Source organism: Nycticebus coucang, chromosome 11 (genome assembly GCF_027406575.1).
Source record: "Nycticebus coucang isolate mNycCou1 chromosome 11, mNycCou1.pri, whole genome shotgun sequence".
NCBI lineage: Eukaryota > Metazoa > Chordata > Mammalia > Primates > Lorisidae > Nycticebus > Nycticebus coucang.
Window position 1 is genome coordinate 115,691,547 of NC_069790.1, and position 22,407 is coordinate 115,713,953.

A 22,407-nucleotide genomic window follows, 5' to 3' on the forward strand; every position below is an offset into this window, starting at 1 on the left:
AAAGATGCTTAAATAGAGTTTCGATAGTTTTCAAAACATTGTCTCATAACAAGAGAAATCGATGCTGTCTGCAGATGAAGATGCATCACCACTGATTTTAGCAACTTACTTGTGACCTTGGCGTCTTCATGTAATTTTTCATTAGCACAGTGCATTTATGTACCCCTGTGGATATATACTAATAAAGAAAGCCAGAGAATGAGAAAAATAAATATACTTCCCATAATTATAGAAATAGTGTGAGGTTTCCAGCCAAGAACAAGAAGCTCATCATGGGTGGCACCTGTGGCTCAGTGGGTAGGGCACTGGCCCCATATACTGAGGGTGGTGGGTTCAAACCTGGCCCCTGCAAACTGCAACAACAACAAAAAAATAGCCAGGCATTGTGGCGGGTGCCTGTAGTCGCAGCTGCTTGGGAGGCCGTGGCAGGAGAATCGCTTAAGCCCAGGAGTTGGAGGTTGCTGTGAGCAGTGACAGCACAGTACTCTACTGAGGGCAACATAGTGAGACTCTGTCTCAAAAAAACAAAACAAAACATACTTTTAATCACCAGGATTTTAGAAATATAGAATTAAAATGAATTAAAGCTTGCATGCATTTGTGTGTATTAAGAAAAGATAGATAAGAAATATACCCTCGTCATGACCACACACAAGCTTTATTGGTGCTGTTTCCAGAGTTAGAGTTTCTCAGTGTTACCTTGGAGTGAGTTATCAAGAAAACAGGCAATGAAAACAACCAAACACATTTTCTGAATTTAAAGGGAAGGCCTGCTGTAGTGTTGAAAAATTTAATAGAATGAAAAACAAAGTTGCTGATACCACGTTTGTAAAGCATTGCACTAGATGTTTCAGACACTAGCTGTGATAGTTAATGTTCTGCATCAGCCTGATGGGGCTAAGGGACACCCAGATGGCTGGTGAAGTCTCATTTCTACATGTCTGTGACCATGTTTCTGAAACAGATTAGCATTTGAATCAGTGGACTAAGTAAAGAAAATCTCTCTCACCCGTGTGGGTGGGCGTCATCCAATATAGCGAGGGCACAAATAGTACAAAAGGGTGGAAGAAGGGAAAATTTGCTTTCTCCCCTTAAGCTGAGACTTCCTTCATTTTCTGGTTTTCAGGCCCTCAAATTCCAGGACTGACATTAGTCCTCATGTCCTCTCTAGTCCCCAGGTTCTCAAGCCTTCAGCCTTAGACTGGGAGTTATACCAGGTTCTCAGGCTTTTGATTACAACATCATTTTTATATATATATGATGTTTTTTTTTTTTGAGACACAATCTCACGCTGTCGCCCTGGATAGAGTGCCATGGCATTATCATAGCTCACAGCAATCTCCAAATCTTGGGCTCAAGCAATCCTCTTGCCTCAGTTTTGTGTATTTTTAGTAGAGATGGGGTCTTGCTCTTGCTCAGGCTGGTCTTGATCCCATGAGTGCAAGCAACCCACCTGCCTCGGCCTCCCAGAGTGCTTCTAGGATTACATGCAGGAGCCACTGCACCTGGGCTAACACCATCTATTTTGGTTTCACACCTTATGGAAGGAATTCATGGGGCTTCTCCACCTCTACAATAACGTGAGAACCAAAAAGTTTTAAAAGTACCTGTGGCATTTTGTATCCCGGAGAGAAGATAAGTGTCTATGTCCTCCACATCCTCATCAACACTTGGTATTGTCAGTTTTTTTTTTTTTTTAAGTCTTTCTAGTGGGTGAGTAGTTGTATTTCATGATGGTTTCTATGTGCATTTTTCTAATGATTAGTGATACAGATTATCTTTTTATTTGCTAGTATATTTTTCATAAATGTCTGTTGATATTATTAAAATCCTTTATAATTTAAAAGATTTGGGTTGTCTTCTGATTGTGGCGTCGTGAGAGTTCTTTCTATATTTTGGATTCAAGGCTTTTTATCACCTCTATGCACTGCTTGTTTGTTCTCATCTGTGGCTTGCAATTCATTTTTTAACTATATTTAGAAGAGCAAAAGCTTTCAGTTTTGATGTTTATTTATCAAATATTTCTTTAGTGATTTATGCTTGGTGACTTATTTAAGAAAGGATATAAAGATTTTTTTTTTTTAACCTATGTTTTTGTCTGTAAGTTTTCTGGTTATGGCTTACATATTTAGGTCTGTGGTCTATTTTTGTATGTTCTGAAGTCAAAATCAGAGTTCCTTTACTTCTATAGGGAGATCCAGTTTTTAAAAGGTACCATTTTTGAAAAATTATCCTTTCCTCTTTGACTTACCTTGGCAACTTTATCTGAAATTAGTTGACCATATACTGTATGTGGATGTATTTTTGGGCTCAATCTATTTCATTGCTTTGTGTACCATTACTCCACTAGGGCGCTCTCTTGATTACTGTAGCATGAAAGTAAGTCTAAAAATAAGGTATTGCAAATGCTCAAACTTGTCCTGTTATCCAAAATTGTTTTGTTATTCTGATTACTTTGCATTTGAACATAATTTATCATAAACTTATTTGTTTCCATCAAAAAGTCCTGTTGAGATTTTTTTTTGGGAGTGGATTGAATCTGTATGTTACTTTGAGGTGAACTGCTATTTTAACCATAAAGAGTCTTACATTCATGAACATATATATCCAGATAATTACTTAAGACTTACTTTCTTTTTCCTGTAGTTTGTGGTTTTCAGTGTCTGGTCTGGATGTTTTACATTTATTGGTGGTATTGTAATGGTAATTTATAAGTAAAAATTTACTTCTCAATTGTCCCCTATGAAGATGTAAAAGACCTGTATATTCTATAACCCTTTAAACTGACTTATTAGATTTCATAATTTTTTGGTAGATATTTGAGAATTTTCTACATAATCACCTTATTTATGAATAAAGACAGTTTTCTTTCACTTCACATGATTTTCTTTTTCTTTGTCTTGCACCATTGTAGTAGCACAAACCTCCACAAGGCTGGTGAGAAAACCTCCTTGTGCTCCTGTTTCTCAAAAGAAAACTTTCACCCCTTCACCATCACATCTGAGGTCAGAAACATTCACCCCTTCACCATCACATCTGAGGTCGGAAACTTTCACCCCTTCACCATCACATCTGAGGTCAGAAACATTCACCCCTTCACCATCACAGCTGAGGTCGGAAACGTTCACCCCTTAACCATCACAGCTGAGGTCGGAAATGTTCACCCCTTCACCATCACATCTGAGGTCGGAAACTTTCACCCCTTCACCATCACATCTGATGTTAGGGATATTAGCTGTAGTCTTTCCGTAGACCACTTTTTCACTCTGAGGAGGTTCTAGGAAGTCCTAGCTTCCTGAGAGTTTCTGTCATGATATTGTAGAATTGTGTTTTCTTTGCATCTATTAATGTAATCAAATAATTTTAAATTATAACTTGATAAATTACATTGATTTTCAAATGTTAAGCAAACTGCATTAAATCCTAATCAGTGATGATGCATTGTTTTTCTAAAAAAATATTTCTGGAATTTTGACTATTTTCATTATTAAGAGTACTCTATAGTTTAATTTTTTTCCCTGATGTTTTGATACCAGGGAAATGTATCCTTGTAAAATAAACTAGAGAGTGTTTCCTCATTTTCTAGTTACTAGATATGTTTTTGTAAAATTGGGATTATTTTTTCCATAAATGTTTGGTAGAATTCAACAGTGAAGCCTTCTGTGCCTAGAGTTTTCTTGGTGGGAAGATCTTTAACCACAAATTTATTTAAAATGAAAAATTTGAGTTTTTCAATTTATTTAATCTTGAGTGAGTTCTGATGGTTGGTTTCTTTCAATACACTTATTACTTTTATCTAAATTTTCAAACTTACCGGGACATAGCTGCTCAGTCATTCATGATATTTTTTAATGTCTTTGCAAACTGATGTTTCTTCCTTCATTTGTGTTAGTAGCATAAGCTTATAAATCCCTTCTATTTTATTTTCTTGCTTGCGTTTTACAATTTTAACATTTTTTTTTGTTCACAAAGAAACTACTTTTAGTTTCATTCATTTTCCTTATCACTTTCCTGTTCTTGATTTCCTATTTCCTTTCTTCTATTCACTTCGGGCTCAATATGCTCTTCTTTTCCCAGTTTCTTAGGATGGAAGCTTAGGTCACCGATTTGAAATATTTCTTATTTTTACTATAAATATTTATTACCAAGATTTCTTCTGTAAGCACTTCTTTAGTTGGAGCCAAAAATTTTTCTGTATTATGGTTTCATTTTTTTTTTTCCTAAGATAATTTCTAATTGCCTTACATTTCTGGTATGACTTACATATAATTTAGAATTGTTTGTTTTCCACATGTTCAGAAGTCTTTCCTATATGTTTCTGCCACTGATTTCTAGTTTAATTTCATTGTGATTAGAAAACATACTTTGCATGATTTTCTTCTTCATCAATGTAGTGAGACTGTTTTTTTGGCCCAAGAGATGCTCTGTTTTGGAGAATGTCTTAAGCATGCTTAAAAGCCATGCATGCTGGTGTTTTTGGATGGTGTTAGCTACAAATGTTAATTAGGTCTAATTGGTTCATGGCGTTGCTCAGGTCTTTTATATTCTTAGTAATTACTTTCCTACCTTTTCTATCAATCACTGAGAGAAGGATTTACATCTTCAACTAAAATTATTGACTTGTCGGTTTCTCCTTTTGGGCCCATCAATTATTTGTTTATTTGTTTTGCTTTATTTATTTTGAAGTTCTGTTTTGAGGGTATTTTTATCTTTTGATGAATTGACCCATTTATCCTTATGAAATATTCCTCTGTCCCTGGTAGTATTCCTTAAAAAAAAGTCTACTTTAGGGCGGCGCCTGTGGCTCAGTGAGTAGGGCGCCAGCCCCATATGCCGAGGGTGGCGGGTTCAAACCCAGCCCCGGCCAAACTGCAACCAAAAAATAAGCCGGGCGCCTGTAGTCCCAGCTGCTCGGGAGGCTGAGGCAAGAGAATCACGTAAGCCCAAGAGTTAAGAGGTTGCTGTGAGCCGTGTGATGCCACGGCACTCTACCCGAGGGCGGTACAGTGAGACTCTGTCTCTACAGGAAAAAAAAAAAAAAAAAAGTCTACTTTATATTAATTTCATCACTTCCTTTTACTTTTATCTTAATTGTGTTTTTATATTTTGTTTTTCATAGATAAAATATAGCTCTTTTTAGCTTTTTAATTCAAACTGACAATTTCTGATTTTTATATAGTGTTTAGACCATTTATATTTAATGTAACTATCAATATGGTTTGAATTAAACCTTCCAGTTTGTTCAATTAAACCTACTAGAATGTTCAAATGATTAAATTAAAACTAAATACTGATTTACTATGTTAGGTAAGTATTAGGAATAGACATTTCTGGGAATTTAATGCTCGAGTATAAATTTATTGGGTTTTTATATGTCACATATTTGCTTTGTTCCAACTTTTCTCTTGTTCTCTTACATTATTTTTCTTTGGTTCTATTTTTACTTTTTATTTTGTCAGCTATACCTCCTTTTTTTTTATTACAGTGCCTTTAAAGAATTTTTAATATATGTCTTTAACTTATAAGTCTATCTTCAAATAACATTCTGTTTCTCAGTAGTGTAAGAAATTTGCACAAATATTTTACTTCTAAGTATTCTAAAATTTTCCGTATTCATTATTATTACTTTCGCTTCAAACAGTGGTATCCTTTTAAGGTTTACTTTTGAACTTTTTGAGATTGGTCTACTTTTCCCTTTCTGATAACATAACCAGATATCGTCTCAGTAACTGGCTTTCTCCTCATTGTTCAGTCACTATCCAGACAAGCACACTTTTTCTAATCTGTTTTCCTTATTTCTAATTTATATTTTGGTGTTAGCCTATCATTTAGATAATCAAATCACTTGCTTGAATATTATGTGCACAGATGTTTGTTTCAATGTAATCATCTTTTTCCTCTGAAGTTTGTCTTTTAAAATTAAAAAAAAAAATTTTACTGGGAAAAAGTGATTTTTCTTTTTTTCCAAAAATTGCACCAATATAAAACAAAGCTGTAGTTGATGCGAGTGTGTTGTGTAGGTGTTAGCAGTACTGCCCTCACTATGTGCTCAATGGACAGTAGTGCAACTCCAAGAAAAGGATGTTTTAATTGCTTTTCAAATATATTTCATCATAGTTTCTTTAGTTATAAAATGTCACATTTTATCAAAAAGTTTTGCTTATGTTTAATTATGTACTACTGCCTAACCAAACACTGTATGTACATGTTTTTTAACCTATCAGGACACTCAGTTTTAATTATTCCCAAGTTTTAATAATTACCATTTTTGAGCAGTTTTGCCTTTGTTGTAAGAGCATAATCAGAATGTCCAAATGATTAAATTAAGACTAAATATTAAATTTACTGTGTTAGGTAAGTATCAAGGAATAGATATTTCTAGGAATTTAATGCTTGAGTTTAAATTTATATAATTTTAGCTCTATGAAAAGTGAATTAGGTTCTCCAAAAGCGCTGAGCACATTGGTTTGGAAATTTGTACCTTCTCCACTGGCAGTGGCAGTAAAACACTTCATTGTATAAAAGTCAAGAAAAACATTACCTGAAACTATCTTTAAATGAGGTAATTTTTCATTCAAACTTTAGCCTGGTCATAAAAAGCTAAGGGTCACACTTACAATAGGACTCTATATAAGAATTTAGTTCAAATAAAGACCTCAGTTATATCTGGGCATCTTGCTCAACCTGACCATGATTAAAGGAAAACTCTTTTATTTTCAGTATTTAATATTTAAAGGTAAATTATCTCCCAGCATTCTGAGCTAGTATGGTGGCAGGAATATCAACATTTTTGGGAAAATTATACAAAGATTAATTCTATTACATCTGAATATAATTCTCCTAGGTACATGAAAATCGTACAGGGATGGCTCCAGGCTTCCAAGCTCATAAAATTGCTACCGGGGGTCATAAATTGGCTCTATGAAGTTCACTTTTCCTCCAGGAGAAACTGTGAAGAGCAACATGGTTTGAACTATGCTGTATGGGGTAGAGAGAATTAATTCAGCAGGAAAAAAAAATATTCCACTTTAAGTTCAAATTTAACCTCACAGTAGCAAAGAGTCTGATGTGTGAATAGAAATTAGACATCCATAGTAGCTTAAAATGTGACTGTTAGACTCTCCAAAGATAAAAATATTAGCCTAAAAAGCATTTTAAAATGTAAAGGGAGAGTAGTATTTATATCAAAATTTAAATATACTATTTGGGAGTCTCTGGGGACCTAAGTGGAGGAGAAAAATCTTCATTTCCTGTTCTTGACTCTTGCTTGTATTTGACTAAATCCTTAGAATTAAAGGGACTTTTTTTTCCCCCTGCCTCTGAGCTTCTAACAATGGATAGAGGCACCAGAGGGTTAGCATTTGTGGCTCTTTGTATTCTTATAGAAGAAAGGACAATGTGGTGGTTTCCATCTAAATTTATGATTGAACTTTGCCATTTTTTTTTTTTTTGAGCTTAGAAAATTGTAGATGTGGTTTAATTTATCTGATGTCACAGGAAGTTCATTTGACACTATTGAAAGATGTCAGATTACCTTTTTTAGGGCTGATAAAATTTATAAATATATAATTATTCAGGATCTTTTTAATAACAAAATAAGAAATGATGATATATTTCCTAAAATACAGCTCTTCAATTTTCTGCAAAACCCATGGAGGAGCTCGTTTTGTCACCGACATGTGCACCCTTTCTCTGCCTTTAAAGGCCTTTGGGTTGTGTGATTTTCCTCTTTCTAGTCTTTTAACAACTTTTTCTCATGTGTCTTCAGTCCCAGCAGACATGATTCATCTTCCCTGCACTGCTCCCTTCCGTCTCTGCCTAACCCATTATTTTTTTCTGTCTCCTCCTTTGAAGGCCTCTTTTCTCAGATACTTCTTCATTGATTCTTTCCTAATTTTACCAGAACCTCTCTGTGAATGAATTCACAGACCACCATGAGTAAGCAACAGAACAGATTTTATTCCAGATAAGAGAAAAGAAAGATGAAAGCCTCTGGCCCAGTGGAGGGGAGGTTCCCAAATGGGCAGCCTGATTGGGCTCTCTGTCTAGGGGGTTATATGCAGCTTCCCCTAACCTGAAGGGAAGGCTTGGGGGATGGAAGGTATGTCCAAAATATGTCATGACCATTTGGCGCCTGGGGCCTGTGGGCAGAAGTTAATTTTAAAACTCCCTTGTGTAGGCCATAGTCTTGTTTAGGGCATGCCCACTCCTCAGGAGCGGCGGCTTAGATGGAACATTTGATGAAGCTGGTTTATGAGCCTGTTTGCAGGGGGCCCAGAAAATGGAGTCTGTGTTCAGCCCTAGTTGAAGGGGACCCTGCCTCACTAACACATCCAAGTGATTGAGGGAGTGTCCCAGTGAAGGGAGGAAAGTGCCCCCTCCTCCCTGAATTTGCCAAGTGGACTCTTAGCTTCACATGGGAAAGAATTCCAGGGTGAGCCAACCAGCTACAGTAACATTTTATTGAGACAGAGACAGACACTGGATCCTATCCTATAGATAGTAGGGGTGCTCTTCTGAGTAGGAAGGGGATCCCTTTCTAGGCAATGGCAATATTTTAAAATGTTTAAAAACTGTGTACTTACCAGCACTGTGTTGAGGTCAGGCCATGAAGGTTAATCATAAACCGTGGTTGCAGAAAGGTGAGAACAGTTTTCCAGGCACTGCCTGAGCAATGCACCCTTCCTTGGGTGGTCCCAGGCAGCAGCCCGCTGATGTCTTCCTTGTTCAGGGTGGTTGGAGTCCAGCATCAGTCAGAATAGCTGCTCTCGGGCTCTCTCAACCATCCTTTTCTGCCTATTCCTATACTGTGAGCATGGGGAGGATGGGAGAAATTCTATCCTGTGCATCTCAAAAAATAACCTATTTTTGAGACATTCTATTATAATCTTGATTTCATTCTAATAGAAACTCTATTTCTATATCTACAACACTACCACATAATAAAAACTTAATGAATATGTTTTGGATGACTATAAATAAATTGGGAATATGACTCAGGACTATAGAGACAGGAAAGACTTATTACAGTTTCTTGATTGTGTTTATAACTCGTATTAAAACATTTCTTAAATGCAAACCATGATGATAAAAGACCTAGATAAAAATACAGGTGGACAGTGGCTCATTTCTAAAAGAGAATAGACTTTTAAGCATGAAAGCAATATCAAAACTCTAAGGGATATTTGCATGTATAAAAAATTTCAAAAATTATTTCAAAATGTCGTAAATTAAAAACAGATTGTGAAGTATTAGCAATGAATAGAATGAAATAACATCTTTAATATAACAGGCATTAAACGCTTAGGAGACACAGTTAACCCCCAAACCAACACCATGGCCACAGACAAGACATGGTAATGAAAGTTGTACGATTTGGGAACCTGAAGAAATGGCTGCTCTCCCAGCAACACGTAGGTTCAGAAATAAACCCGGGGGTTATTAGGAAGTAAGAAGCATTTTGAGAATGTAATTTATAATTTCCCACTACAATGTGGCTGTGATTGGTTTTTATTATGTTTTCCTCTTCCAATTTCCAGATTTTCTGTAATACTCTAAATTACTACTTTTATAATCATAAAAAAATTCTGTGAATTGTATATTATTTATAGAAAATAAAGGATACTGACGCGTGTGAGATGGTTGCAGGAAGGGGAGAATTATTCTCTCAGCTGTTATAGGGACCCAAACAACTGGCCTCAGAGGTGCACATCCAGGGACTACTAAATCGAGCAGAGAGTCAAAGAATCCCCCTTACCTATCCTGAAGTGTCACGGGTATTTCTTTTGCTCTCACTAAGCGGTTTTCAAGAAAACTGTATTTCATAGAGGGGTAGAGTTTAGGACAGAACAGATGAAATGCAGAAAATGCAGATGAAAAATACAGGGATCTATGTTGCTTTCGTTTGGAAGGAAAGACTTCAACTAAATAATGTGTGAATTTGGAAAATCCTCAAATCAGTTGGAAAAGATTTTACCTTGCAAAGAACATATGGAATTATTATTTGTCTCTCTCTGTCTGTGTTTACACAAGCCACATGAACTTTGGGAACTTAAAACTCTTCCCGTACAAAATTCAGTCAGTTTTTGAAATTCTGCTCCCTCAGATCTGCAGCCTGACCTTGTTTTAGGCTAATTTGATGGTGTTGCTGTTTTCATTAGAAAGCAACCCATCACCTTAGGGTAATGGTCACTGAAAGAAAGAATTTTATGAGCATTTGGGTCTAAACTTTACTATTTGGGTGGCAGCAACATCTAAGTTTTTTTTTTTTTTTTTCATTTCTTTCTTTTTTTATTATTGGTCTACCTACTACTCAGTATTATATAGCAGAATAATTAAAAATCTAAACAAATCATATTCTGAGAATCAACTGTAATTAAGTACCATTATCTTAAAATAGCTTTTAATTTTTTTCTAGGCTATTCAAATAATAGTAACGAGATTATGAAAATAGCTCTTCAGAATGATTTTGAAGAATAAATTTGGTTCCCTTTAATCATTGATGTATGGAAAAGCCATGTCTTTGATAAAGTTTGTCCATTTCAGCTTCCTCAGAGCAAGCTTTTATTTAAGACAGCATTTCTCAACCTTTAGGTTTGTATCATTTTGTTTAGAATTACCTTCATATTATTTACCATAGTTTTTATTCTATCATCGTGTTAATAACTTAAAGTTTTTAACTTATTTTGATAATAAACTTTATAGTTCTATAAATAAAAATATTTACTTGACGTATGCATAAAATGAGCCTAGGAATTCATATGTAACCAAAGCATGTTTTACATGTATAATGAAATGTGTGCATATATAATCACTATGCTTATATTGACTTTTAAAAATTAAAAAAACCTAAAACAAAATAACAAAGCTAGTAAATAATTTATAAAATTCTAAAGCTGAAAATTAGTTCTTCAAATGAGAACAATGAAGAAAAATAGGTTTTGTTACTCATTAATCAGTTCACAGTACACTTTCACTTAGTTTGATATAAAGATAGGAGGTAAAGCTAATTATACAATGCTATTTTCTAACATTGAATGCCAACCAACATATCCCCATAGTAGGAAAATATAAAAGATATATTTTAAGCATTCTTCCAAAAGGATTGGATGTTAAAAATTCTTAACTATAATTATATAAGTGAATATTTTTTATTCTACAAAGTTTTATTTTAAGAAGTCCTTTGAAAATCTATTCTAGATCTGTTCTTCAGAACATGTGGATATTTAATAATTCTCAGTTTTGTAAGAACACAATTCATAACATTCAGAATATTTGAAATAATATGTTTTTATGGTCAGTTAAGCAGGTACTTGAAACAATTATGTGTGTTGACTGGAGACTGAATGAATGAAACTGAGAGGATTTACTCTCAGGGTTCTATCCATTCTTTTTTTCTTTTTTTTTATTATTAAATCATAGCTGTGTACATTAATGTGATCATGGGGCACCATACACTGGCTTTATAGACCATTTTACATATTTTCATCACACTGGTTAACTTAGCCTTCTGGCATTTTCTTAGTTGTGTTAAGACATTTACAGTCTACATTTACTAAGTTTCACACGTACCCTTGTAAGATGCACATATTCTTCTTAGTAAAGTATCTCAAGAATGGAAGAAAAAGTATCCAATGTACTCAGCCCTACTAAAACTAATTTATGGCTTTCACATGAAAGCTATAACCCAGTTATAACCTAAGAATATGGGGAAGGGGGAGAGGGCGGGAAGGGAGGGGGGACAAGGATGGAGGGAGGGTGATTGGCGGGATTACTCCATTCTTTCTTTTTAATTAGCCAGGCACTGTATTCATTACCTTATTTATAGGTCAATACTTTTATTCCTACCGTTTTTCTCTGTCTTTTCTCTGATAGTTCAACTCTGGTACCCCTGAGGAAGCTGAAATGGACTCAAGGACGTCACCCCTGCCTTTACCTTCTGAGAGCTTAGACTGAGTCCAGGGCTGCCCGGCATGTGCTGACCTTGCTTACACTGGTGCCCCTCTGCCTCTCTCTGTCCGTCTCATTTCAGCAGGCCCAGCCCTGCTCTGAAAATTCTCAAGCAAGATAATAGGCAAAAACACTGGCAGTCTTATGAATATGTGTGTTTTTGTGTTTGTGCAAGTTTGTGTGCATGCCCTGAGTCGGAAGAACTCAGAGAAACTTCAGCAGCCTCTTGACTTTCTTCCTCTACCATTTGTTCACTTCCTTTCTTCCCGTTGATCCTTCACCTACCAGTCTTTGTACCTCGCTTGGCCTTGCTCTTCCAGTTGAGGCTTCCTCCTCTCCCAACCCCTTACTACATCACCTGTTGTAAAATCATATGACTTACTGCAAGTGATACGTAATCCACACTTCAGCAAACCTCATCATCTTAAAAAAATTCACTGTATAATAAATTTTAGAATATCTTTAAATACTGATCTTTATATTTGTGGCTTGATAATATTTTCTTCATTCTTTTCATTGTATAATGTTGACCATTTTCTTTTTAAAGACATAGGTTTCATTCTAGAAGAGAGCCATAGGTAGGATGATGTTGTGTTTATTTTATAACTTGTTAATAGCTGTGGATATAAAATAAATTAGCAGGTGAAGGAAAAGAGAGATGATTGAGATTCATGGTCAGCATGGGGATTGATGCCATCCCAAGTTTCATCTGCTCTCTGACCCAGTTCTTTGCTAATATGGACAATGAAGAGTGTGCTCTATTTATGAGTCTAAAGGCCTTGGGGTGAGATCAGTTCAGAATATTTTAAAACATCGTCTTCCACATATGGACTCTGTCTCCTACATTATGAGGTCCTCTCAATTATGTCATCCCCATCAACATACACATGTTCTATTAACATCCACCTTAAAGGTGTGTCACACACCTTTTGGGGGCGGGACACAATTATAAGAGGGACTTTACCTAACAAATGCAATCATTGTAACCTGGTTCTTGTACCCTCAATGAATCCCCCCCCCCAAAAAAAAAATCCATCTTAAAATGAATCAACAAAACTGCACCAAAATAAAAAACAAAACCTTAAGTGTCTTTTGACTCCACATAACCATCTAGCTAATGCCAAATTTCTTTCCTCTTTCATAGAAGAATCTCTTAAAATTTTCATCTATTATTTTCATGGTTTCCACTTCTCACATCTATCCCTCTTATCTATTTTGGCTTCCATCCCAACTAAAAATACACTTGAAAAAAGTCATTGTCTGTCTCCATGTTGCCAAAGTCTGTGGGAGCTTTCTACTTACTTTATCCAGCTTCTCATCCTAGTTAACCCCGTGCACCCTTCCTTTTTCCTTTAAACATTATTATTGTTAGCTTTTGTGACACCTTATCTTGACTTTCATAAGGCCTTCTTAGCTGCTACTTTCAGCATCTTTTCTTGGCCACTCTCCCACCAGGACTTATTCCTCTTGTCTTCTTTAACTACGTGGTCTCTTAGATGATATTTTGTATCACGGCCTTAAATACCTTCTATTATTGAAAATCTTTTCACTTCCAACTCACATTCAGATGCCAATAGGGAGCTTTGGTAGATATTCTATTCCTATAACAAGTGGAACCACAGCTGTCTGTTCCAGGAAAATTCTGGGATGATATAGATACCACCGTCTGAACTCAGAATGTGTTCAGAGACCAAAGAATGACTTAGACATGAGTGAGTTTGTTAGAGATTACTTACATGGGACACTTACTCCTAGGTGGCATAGGACTTCTTTGAGGAGTAAAATCCATATTGCCTGTCCATTGTGCTGCCCTAAATTTCTTTTTAGTGAATTACATGGAGTCTTCCCCAAAGCCACTGCATGTACACAGGCCTTAGGCAGGCATAGTGTATCCACTGTGTGTCTTTATGCGATCCGTGTTATTTTAATGATGTTATAATTCACTATAGGCAGGGGTTTTAGTAGTAACGTGAGCTAAAGGGCACTGCAGGACAGCAGAAGCTGTCACAAGCAGCCTCAGCCAGTTACACACAGATGCTCTTTGGGACTTGTGGTTTACCTTGGTATGTGCTGTGTTTATCTTAAGCACTTGCATCCTAATCTCCAGGGATCTCAGTGGCTCTTTCATTCTCTAGAACTCAATTCACTAATAAGTTCATCTTTACACCTAAACGTTTCTCAAAACCTTCTACCTGTCTCTGTTTTCACTGCCTCCACCCAAGTCCAGCTAGTATTATTGTTCACCTGGAAAATTGATATTAGCCTCAACTCTTGTCTTCCTACTTCTGTTCTCCAATTCATTCTTCGCATATTGACCACAATGATCACACACAACAGTACAAGAAACAGAAAAGCATGTTACTTTCTTGTTTTATATCCATTAATTGGCTTCCCATTCCCTTTAAGAAAAATCCAAACATATTCAATCTCTTTCAAGCCCCATTATGATCACTGTAGCTCCCCAATTTCATCTCATATGACTCTTCATTTCCAATAATCTCCCGACACTGTTCTTCTTTCTGATTCTTCAGCACACAAAATGCTTTAATACCCTAAAGCCTTGGTACTCTTTTCTAATTGGAATGCTCTTTCTTCAGCTCATGTCACCATTTTTTCATGGCGTAAGTATTAGCTGCTGAGGGATTCCATTTCTAATGACCACAGGTTGACTTCTCCCACTGTCTTTATCACTTCCTGTGTTTATTTCTCTTCATAAATATTTCAAAATATCATATTTAGATATTTATTATTTATTATTTGAGTTTCCACTAGCATTTATGGTCAAGATATTCAGGCAACTTGTCTTCATAATGCCTGGAACATAGTAGGCATTAAAATCCTGAATCTTCTAGTTGATTTTGGGAAAGCAAGACACAGGAAAACTTCAGATTAGCTCAAGAGAAACATTAAGCAACATTACAAAGCATTATTACCTAATTGAATTGTGTATGAAATGGATAGCCAGGAAGCTCTGTAAGCATTAAAAAGGTAGAAAGTATTATAAGGGAAGAGGAAATACAAAGAGAGAAAAAGCCAAGTTTTATAGGTGGGAAATACAAGAATATGAAGGAATGAACTGAACAGTTTGACATGATGAACAATCCAGAGATGAAAGAGCTAGACAGTTAGGACTAGGATATATATCTTTAGGGCTTTCCATACTAGGTTGCAGTCTTAGACTTTTCATTGAGCAAACAATCAGTGAAAAATTGGGTTCAAGAAGCAGAGGTTGATGTGATATCAAAGAAGAATGATTTAATGAAAGAGTCTATTATAAATGACAAAGGAAGAGATGATATGATTCTAGTCATGATTAGAAAACTATTATACTGGTCAGTGAAAACATTGGTAAGATTGATAAGGAACAGCAGTGACTGTAGAAAGGGAAAGGAAGGAATGTATTGGAAGACATTCCAGTGAGTGAAAAGAGTTGTTGACTGAGTATGAATTGAATAAGGATGAAAATGAATGAAAAATTATCAAGAGGGATGCTATTAGGAAAAAAGGCAAAATGGAATCTAAGTAAAAAAAAAAATATATATATATACACATATATACACACACACATATATATACACATACATACACACGTATACACATATATATTTTGAAGGAGAAAAAAATCATTCTTCACAGATGATGAGGTTGTGCACCTAAAATATACAATAAAAAAATAAACATACAAAAGAAAAGAAACAGTAAATTTAGTAAATATACTAGACAAAAAGTCAAAACATAATAATCAATTTTACAATACAGTTGGTACCAAGAATGTATGCACATTTTAAGGAAGGAAAAACTGTATTGAATTTGTAATACTCAAGTGACAGTTGACTTCTGCAATTACAAGAGGAGCTCAGGATGCCTTGAGTATTATAATTTAAATACTTTTTTTCCTGGTTAAAATTGTGCATATATAGACATATATTTTGCATCCTCTATTTATACCAGCAAGCAAAAATAGAACATAGAGTTTAATAATTAACAGCATCACCAAACATCATATATCTGGAAAAAAATTGAATGAAATCTGTGCAAAAACTCTATATATACACACACATCTATAAAATTTTATTAAAGAGGAATTAAATAACTAAGTGATAGTCTATGCTCAGACTGTAGTATTTTCAAGATGTCAGTTCTCCCCCCAATAACCTGTAAGTTAAATGCAATATTAACAAAAACTAATTTCTGAGAACTGACAAGCTAATTCTAAAATTCATCTACAAAGGCAAAGAACTGCAAATAAGCAAGGAGATCTTAAAGATGAACTTGGAGGACTTAGCCCACAAGATAGTGATCCTCCATGATAAAGCTCTAGTAATTAAAATGGTGTGATTACTCACATAAAAGGTAGACAAATTATGTAATGGAATGAAATAGAAAGTATGAACTGTCTCACACACACACACACACACACAAAATGACCACTTTTGCTAAGTTTGATACTTAACTATAAGCTGCTTTTATGTTTATTTAGATTTATACTTGCATATATATAGTAGGCCTCTCAGTTTCAAATTTTGTTATGTTAAAGGAAGTTCACTTCCATTTTTTCAGTTTAACAAATACTTATCGAGTATCTCATTGGGGCCAGGCAGTTGCAGAAGACTGTGATAGTCAGATTGCATCAACAGCTTCCCTTGTTTACATTTCTTCCATGACATCCCCCTAGGACCACTCTCAGTGTACGTTCAATGCCCCAAACCCCGCTTGGGTACTTGATAGGGACACAGAAGAGAACCTTGTGTCTCAGAATTGTTTCTAAATGTTAAGAGCTTATGTCTCTTATTACTTTGGAATTATGGCATGTGTGTAGACTTTAGATGTCTTACTTCTTAAATAACATAAACAAACACATAAATACACACACACACACCCGAATATCTCTCATATCCCTGTATCAGACCAGCCTATGTGTGTTCTCAAGGTAGGCAGGATTCTAAAAAGCTGCAGCAAAAAAATGTTGAAAAACTATGAGATAGTAGGTTTCTTATTAAATTACTCCAACAGTTGCTTGAGTTAAAATACTTTCTTTTTTTTTTTTTGTAGTTTTTGGCCAGGGCTGCATTTGAACCTGCCACCTCTGGCATATGGGGCTGGTGCGCTACCCCTTTGAGACGCAGGCACCGCCCAGAATTAAAATACTTTTTCAAAATTTTAGTTATACAAAAATGTATAGAGGGTGATATAATGAACAGTTTTATAGCCAACACAGAGTTTAGGAAGACAAGAGTTATTACAGATAAAGTTGACTAGTTGGCACTCCCTGATTTTCCTTATCCCCTGAGCTTTCCCTCTAGGTTTAATCACCATTCTGAATATTGTGTTTACTGTTTAAATGTTCTTCCACTTTTAGGGTTTGTGGGTATATCTATACTGTATACTGAAATGTTGCATCTTTTTGTACTTTATAATAAATATATAACATCACTCTGTGTATATCATTTAATAGTGTTTTTCACGTAAAATTATGTGTTGAAATTTTTCTATATTTCTTAAACTAATTTTACATTAAAGGTTAGTAAAGAATGAAGGCCAAATCTGCACTATTGCCTGATTTTTGTCAATAAAGTTTTATTGGTATATAAACCATGGAACATAGCTTGGTTTATGTATTATCCAGGGCTGCTTTTGTGCTATAGCAGTAGAGTTGAGTAATTGGGATGAAACTGTGTGGCTGACAAAGCCTAAAATATATTTATTATCTGATTTTTCTGATCCTTTACTCCAAATGTTTAGGGATTTGTGCTCTAGATAATTCAGTTTATATGCTACATATAGTATTCTATATGCTACATATAGTATTGTATATGAATACATAATAGTATTCAGTTTATATGCTACATATAATGTACATATAGTATTCAATTTATATGCTACATAATAGTATTCTACTATATGAATGTAATACAATTTGAGAACTTAGTTTGTTCTCCTACTACTAGGTAATTATGTTATTTTTCACTTTAAATGTTGCCAACTTTTCTTCCCACACAGCTCCTGACTTTCCCAGGTTGTCCAGTGTTAAGTTTCTAATTTGATATGGAACAGGAAAGTATACAGCTGGGCTTATCACCACTGTCCTAAAACGTGAAGAAGAGAGTATCAAATAAGAATTTTGGAAATCCCCCCCTAAACATTACAAGTGTTAATTTAGGGAATACATTAGAACATGAAGGTCTTATTTCTGTCTCCATTTTCTTTTTTTTTTTTTGGTTTTTGGAGGGCTAGGTTTGAACCCGCCACCTCCGGCATATGGGACCGGGGCCCTACCCCTTGAGCCACAGGCGCCGCCCTCTGTCTCCATTTTCATTCATTAGCTATGTTCCTGATGTTTAAGCTTTTCTTGGGGCACTGAGGTGTTCCTGCATTTATATGTGACGAAATGTGGCAGAGGCTATGGGGGATGTGAAATTGAAGAAATGTAGGTTGGTCCCTCAGCACATAACCCATTGCTCTTGGCAAAATCTCAACCCTGGCTATAACAAAAATACAAAGGTGTGACCTTCAAAAGAAACCAATGAAATACTCAAGGCGACAGACGCCCAGCAAAAGCACTCCCCGGAATGAGTTACAGATTGATGACGGAACTGGCAAGAGAGAAGTTAATGCTGAAAAAAATCCTTCAACTGTTCTTTAAGGGATCAGGAGAATGAAATACACCTGCCTGCTGGAAAACATGCATAGCAAGACGTCTCCATCCATCATCTCATGTTCAGAAAGGCCGCAATGCTATTCTGATTTCAGGATCTTGAATTTCCTTAATGAGTTCTCTGCTGGAATATCACAAGCTGTTCCATTACATCTGTTTTAGGAAACTTCAGCAGGATTTGTGTTAAAGTGATTGTATATCTATCATATTGGTAGAAGAAAGAAAAAATGGGACTGGCTAAAGGAGAATGCAGTGTGGCTTCCCCAAATCTGAATTCATTCTATATTTCAACTGCCTCCTCACAAGTACTTCTCAACGTAGGCTTAAGCCATCCATTTAAGCATGACTTATTCATGCTCCCCAAATGATTGATTTAGACAACCAATGAAATGCTGAACTCCTTTTTCCTGTTGCTTGACATACTTCACTACAGATACTGATGGTTTAAAGCAGCAAGATTGACTACTTGGAGGATCAGTCAGAATGCCGAGATGGATCAGTGACAGCCAGGCCGACTTTTAGATGCGGTTATAACCATAAACATGAGTGGGCAAGAACGCTGGTATGGGAATCCATTTATCGCTCACAGTGACTTCCATGGAGGAGACGTTACGTTTTAAGACATAGGAAGATATGGTTTTCTTACCAAGGAGTTGTCAAAAGTTATTGATATGAGTAACTTAAATATCACCATCAGACCTGAAGAATTCATAAATAATCAAGCCCAAATGAGGGAGCTAAATGAGGCTAAAGCTGATTTTTCTAAACCTGTACTCCTAAGACATCATTTCTAGGGGTAAAAACAGTTTTTCTTTTTTCATTAATTTTAATTGAAATCATAACTGCATACATTAAGGGGTACAATGTGATGATTTGATATACCATGTGGTGAGAACAACCTATCTATATAATAAATCCTAAGTATATGAATGAATTGTATTATCTTTATTAAAAAGTTAACCTTTTCCTGACATGAGTTTTAACTATAGCAATCAATCTGTAGGTAACATTTAACGGCTGAACGGGAAACTTTAAAAGGCTGTTTGCTTTGTTTCTTTTGGAAGAAAGTTTATATAATGCCAAATATATTTTAGAATATGGCGTAAATCTTAGCCCTGCTTTCCTGCTCTCTTTGCCTTGCCTTCCCTCCCCTCTTTCCAATTGGCATCCAATTAGAATTGGATATTAATGTAGAGGAATGTACCCTGGGCCTCAGAAGGACAGCACCTGTGCTGTGTGTGTGTGTGTGTGTGTGTGTGTGTATACTATCTGTTTGGGCTGGTTTATTCTTGGGTTTTATCAGTGGCTAAATATTCCATCACTACTGATAAGAGATAATTAATCAGTGATAGACTCAACAAATATAGATCATGCCCTCTGAATTATGCCTTGAGATTTTCCCAAGAAGTCTCCATTTAAATGAGTGGTTCAGGGTATTATTTTAAGAATAGCAAACAGTTCCTAAACAATAATTTGTAAAATGAGTTGAGAATCTAAGCATCATATGCCTCTCATCCTGTTTTTATTGAATTTATTAGGACATGTTTTATGACTTCAGATGTGTATGCTGAGTTATTATGAGCAACACATAGTCTGTTAGACATTAGAGGTATCAAGATATATCAGACATCTCTATTTTATAGGTTACAGAAGTATTTGGGAAGAGAAGAAAAAAACAGGTAAATTAAAAATGTTATTTTTTCTATAATAATTCTCTAATCCAAGAGAATGTATAATTTTCTCTGTATCATTTTGTCTAAGTGGAGACATTTAAAAGAAGAGTTAATGCTGGTATATGACATATGAGAGGTTTTAAACTGAGAAAATAGCATTGAATTTGGTGATCAGATAGTTGATCTTTGATGGATAATTTTAGCCTAAGCCTAGAGGCAAAAAAAAAAAAAAAAGAAGAGAAAGAAAATCGGATTGTAATATTGCCTGACTCAAGGTGAAACCAACTCTGTGGGTACAATTAATGATCCAGAGCTTTGTCGTGGGATCAGACTGAAGCTAGCCTGCAGGTGAAAACATATTCTTATTGGATTTTTTTCATTTTCCTCACCCTGATTCCTCACTACTTTTCTCCTGAGGGCCTTAAATTTAAAAAAAATAATTCAAACAAGAATCCCCATCTCAGGCTCAGCTTTAGGAGACAACAATGTATGAGGAAGACAAGGGCCTGAAAAGATGGAATGATTGAAGTTAATCAGGGATAATTCATGGTGGAGTTTGTCAGAGTATTGTGATGGTGGTTGGATTTTAGCTTGTTTTATCTAACTTTTCTAGCTGCTCTTAGAAGTCATAAATGGGAAGAGTGGAAAAAAACTGGAAGGTTGACAGGACAAAATGCAAGGGAATTGAATGTTCTAGGGAAGATAATGTCAAAATAACTGACTGAGTTCTGGACTGGAGGGAATATGTAAAATTCAAGGATAGAGCTGTTATGTAAGAGGGCTAAGGTGAGAAAACAGAGACTCTGCTCACATCATTTATGTTTTCTCTTTGTCTTTACCTGTACACTATACCAGTTCTTTAAGACTCTGACCCTGAACCCCTAGTAATCCTATAGACCCCAGAATAGCAAGGGTATGCAGTTTCTACTGTCTCCAGAAAATTTATAGACTGTTCTTTATCCCAAGAAAAATGAAGTTGAAGATTTGTGGCTTGATGTTATAAATATATTTGAAAACGTCCAACCGTAAACTGGACCAATTACCAGAGCACAGGAAATATCAGAACCCTTTCTTGCTCTTATTCTTTTCTCTCATCTATTATATTAAAGGTTTGATGATTGAGCTAATATGGTTCATCCACTGAGCTGAGTTTCTTAAACATTCCAATGGATTTCATCTAAAGCAAAGAGACTCTTTAAAAATATATCCTCCCTACTCTCTCATCCCTCAGGGCAGAATTACACTGGGTGAAACAAAAATGGATATGGCTTGACTGGGGATTAATGGTAATGTATATTGTTTTGGTCCAAATGAGATCAGTATCCTCATATCTTAATGCAGGATGACTTTCCTCTTATTGTTAAAAACAATTATGCATATGATTATGCACTGAAGCATGGAATTTTTGAAAACATATTGGAATAGGAATCTGAGTAACAAGTTTTAAGTTCCAGTTATGTCATCAAATACCTGTGAGCTTGAGCAATTCCTCTGATGTCCAATGTTTTCATTTTCTTCATTTCACCCATAAATATGTGTTGGTGCCTTATAGAATGTATAATTAATTTATTGAATATTTATTAAAGGCTTATACTTTGCAAGCAGAGAATAGTACAAGGTCCTTGCTCTCAAGAAGCTCATTGACCAGATAGATGCTATGAGTTAAACTGAGGACTTAAATTTCTGTATGAGCCCTGCTAAAGTACTTTCAGGGGAGTAATAACACAAGGCTATTTGGGGCATAAGAAGTGGCAGAGAAATGAGCCTAGATACATAATAACAGCAGGAAATCTATAGTCTACTTTACATGAAGAGTATCCTGAAACACTTTCCTGAAAAACTGAAAATACGTGTTAAAATATAATGCAAACTGAACTCTGATTAATAATTGAGAGCCATCTTTGAAAGACTAGATAAGGGTATAATCTGATGGTATTTCCATTGGTTTTATTTATTGCTATTGAGTATGAGTAGTTTCGTGTCTCACTTGCACCTACAAAGACATTGCCACAAAAGTTGAATACTGCCCGTCAATCTATATGCTACTTAGTTTGAATAAAATAGAGAAGGTGTTTACTTTCTACTGAATTATATTTGTAATTTTACTTTTTTAAATTATTTACACATGAG

The 22,407-nt window shown here is 35.4% G+C and overlaps 1 non-coding gene across 1 annotated transcript; it reads right to left on the bottom strand.

Moving 5' to 3' along the window:
* Positions 1 to 5,960: 5,960 nt before the first annotated feature.
* Positions 5,961 to 6,086, bottom strand: LOC128560640 (U4atac minor spliceosomal RNA). Its single transcript, XR_008373110.1, has one exon. It is a non-coding gene; the product is annotated as a U4atac minor spliceosomal RNA (small nuclear RNA).
* Positions 6,087 to 22,407: the final 16,321 nt, after the last annotated feature.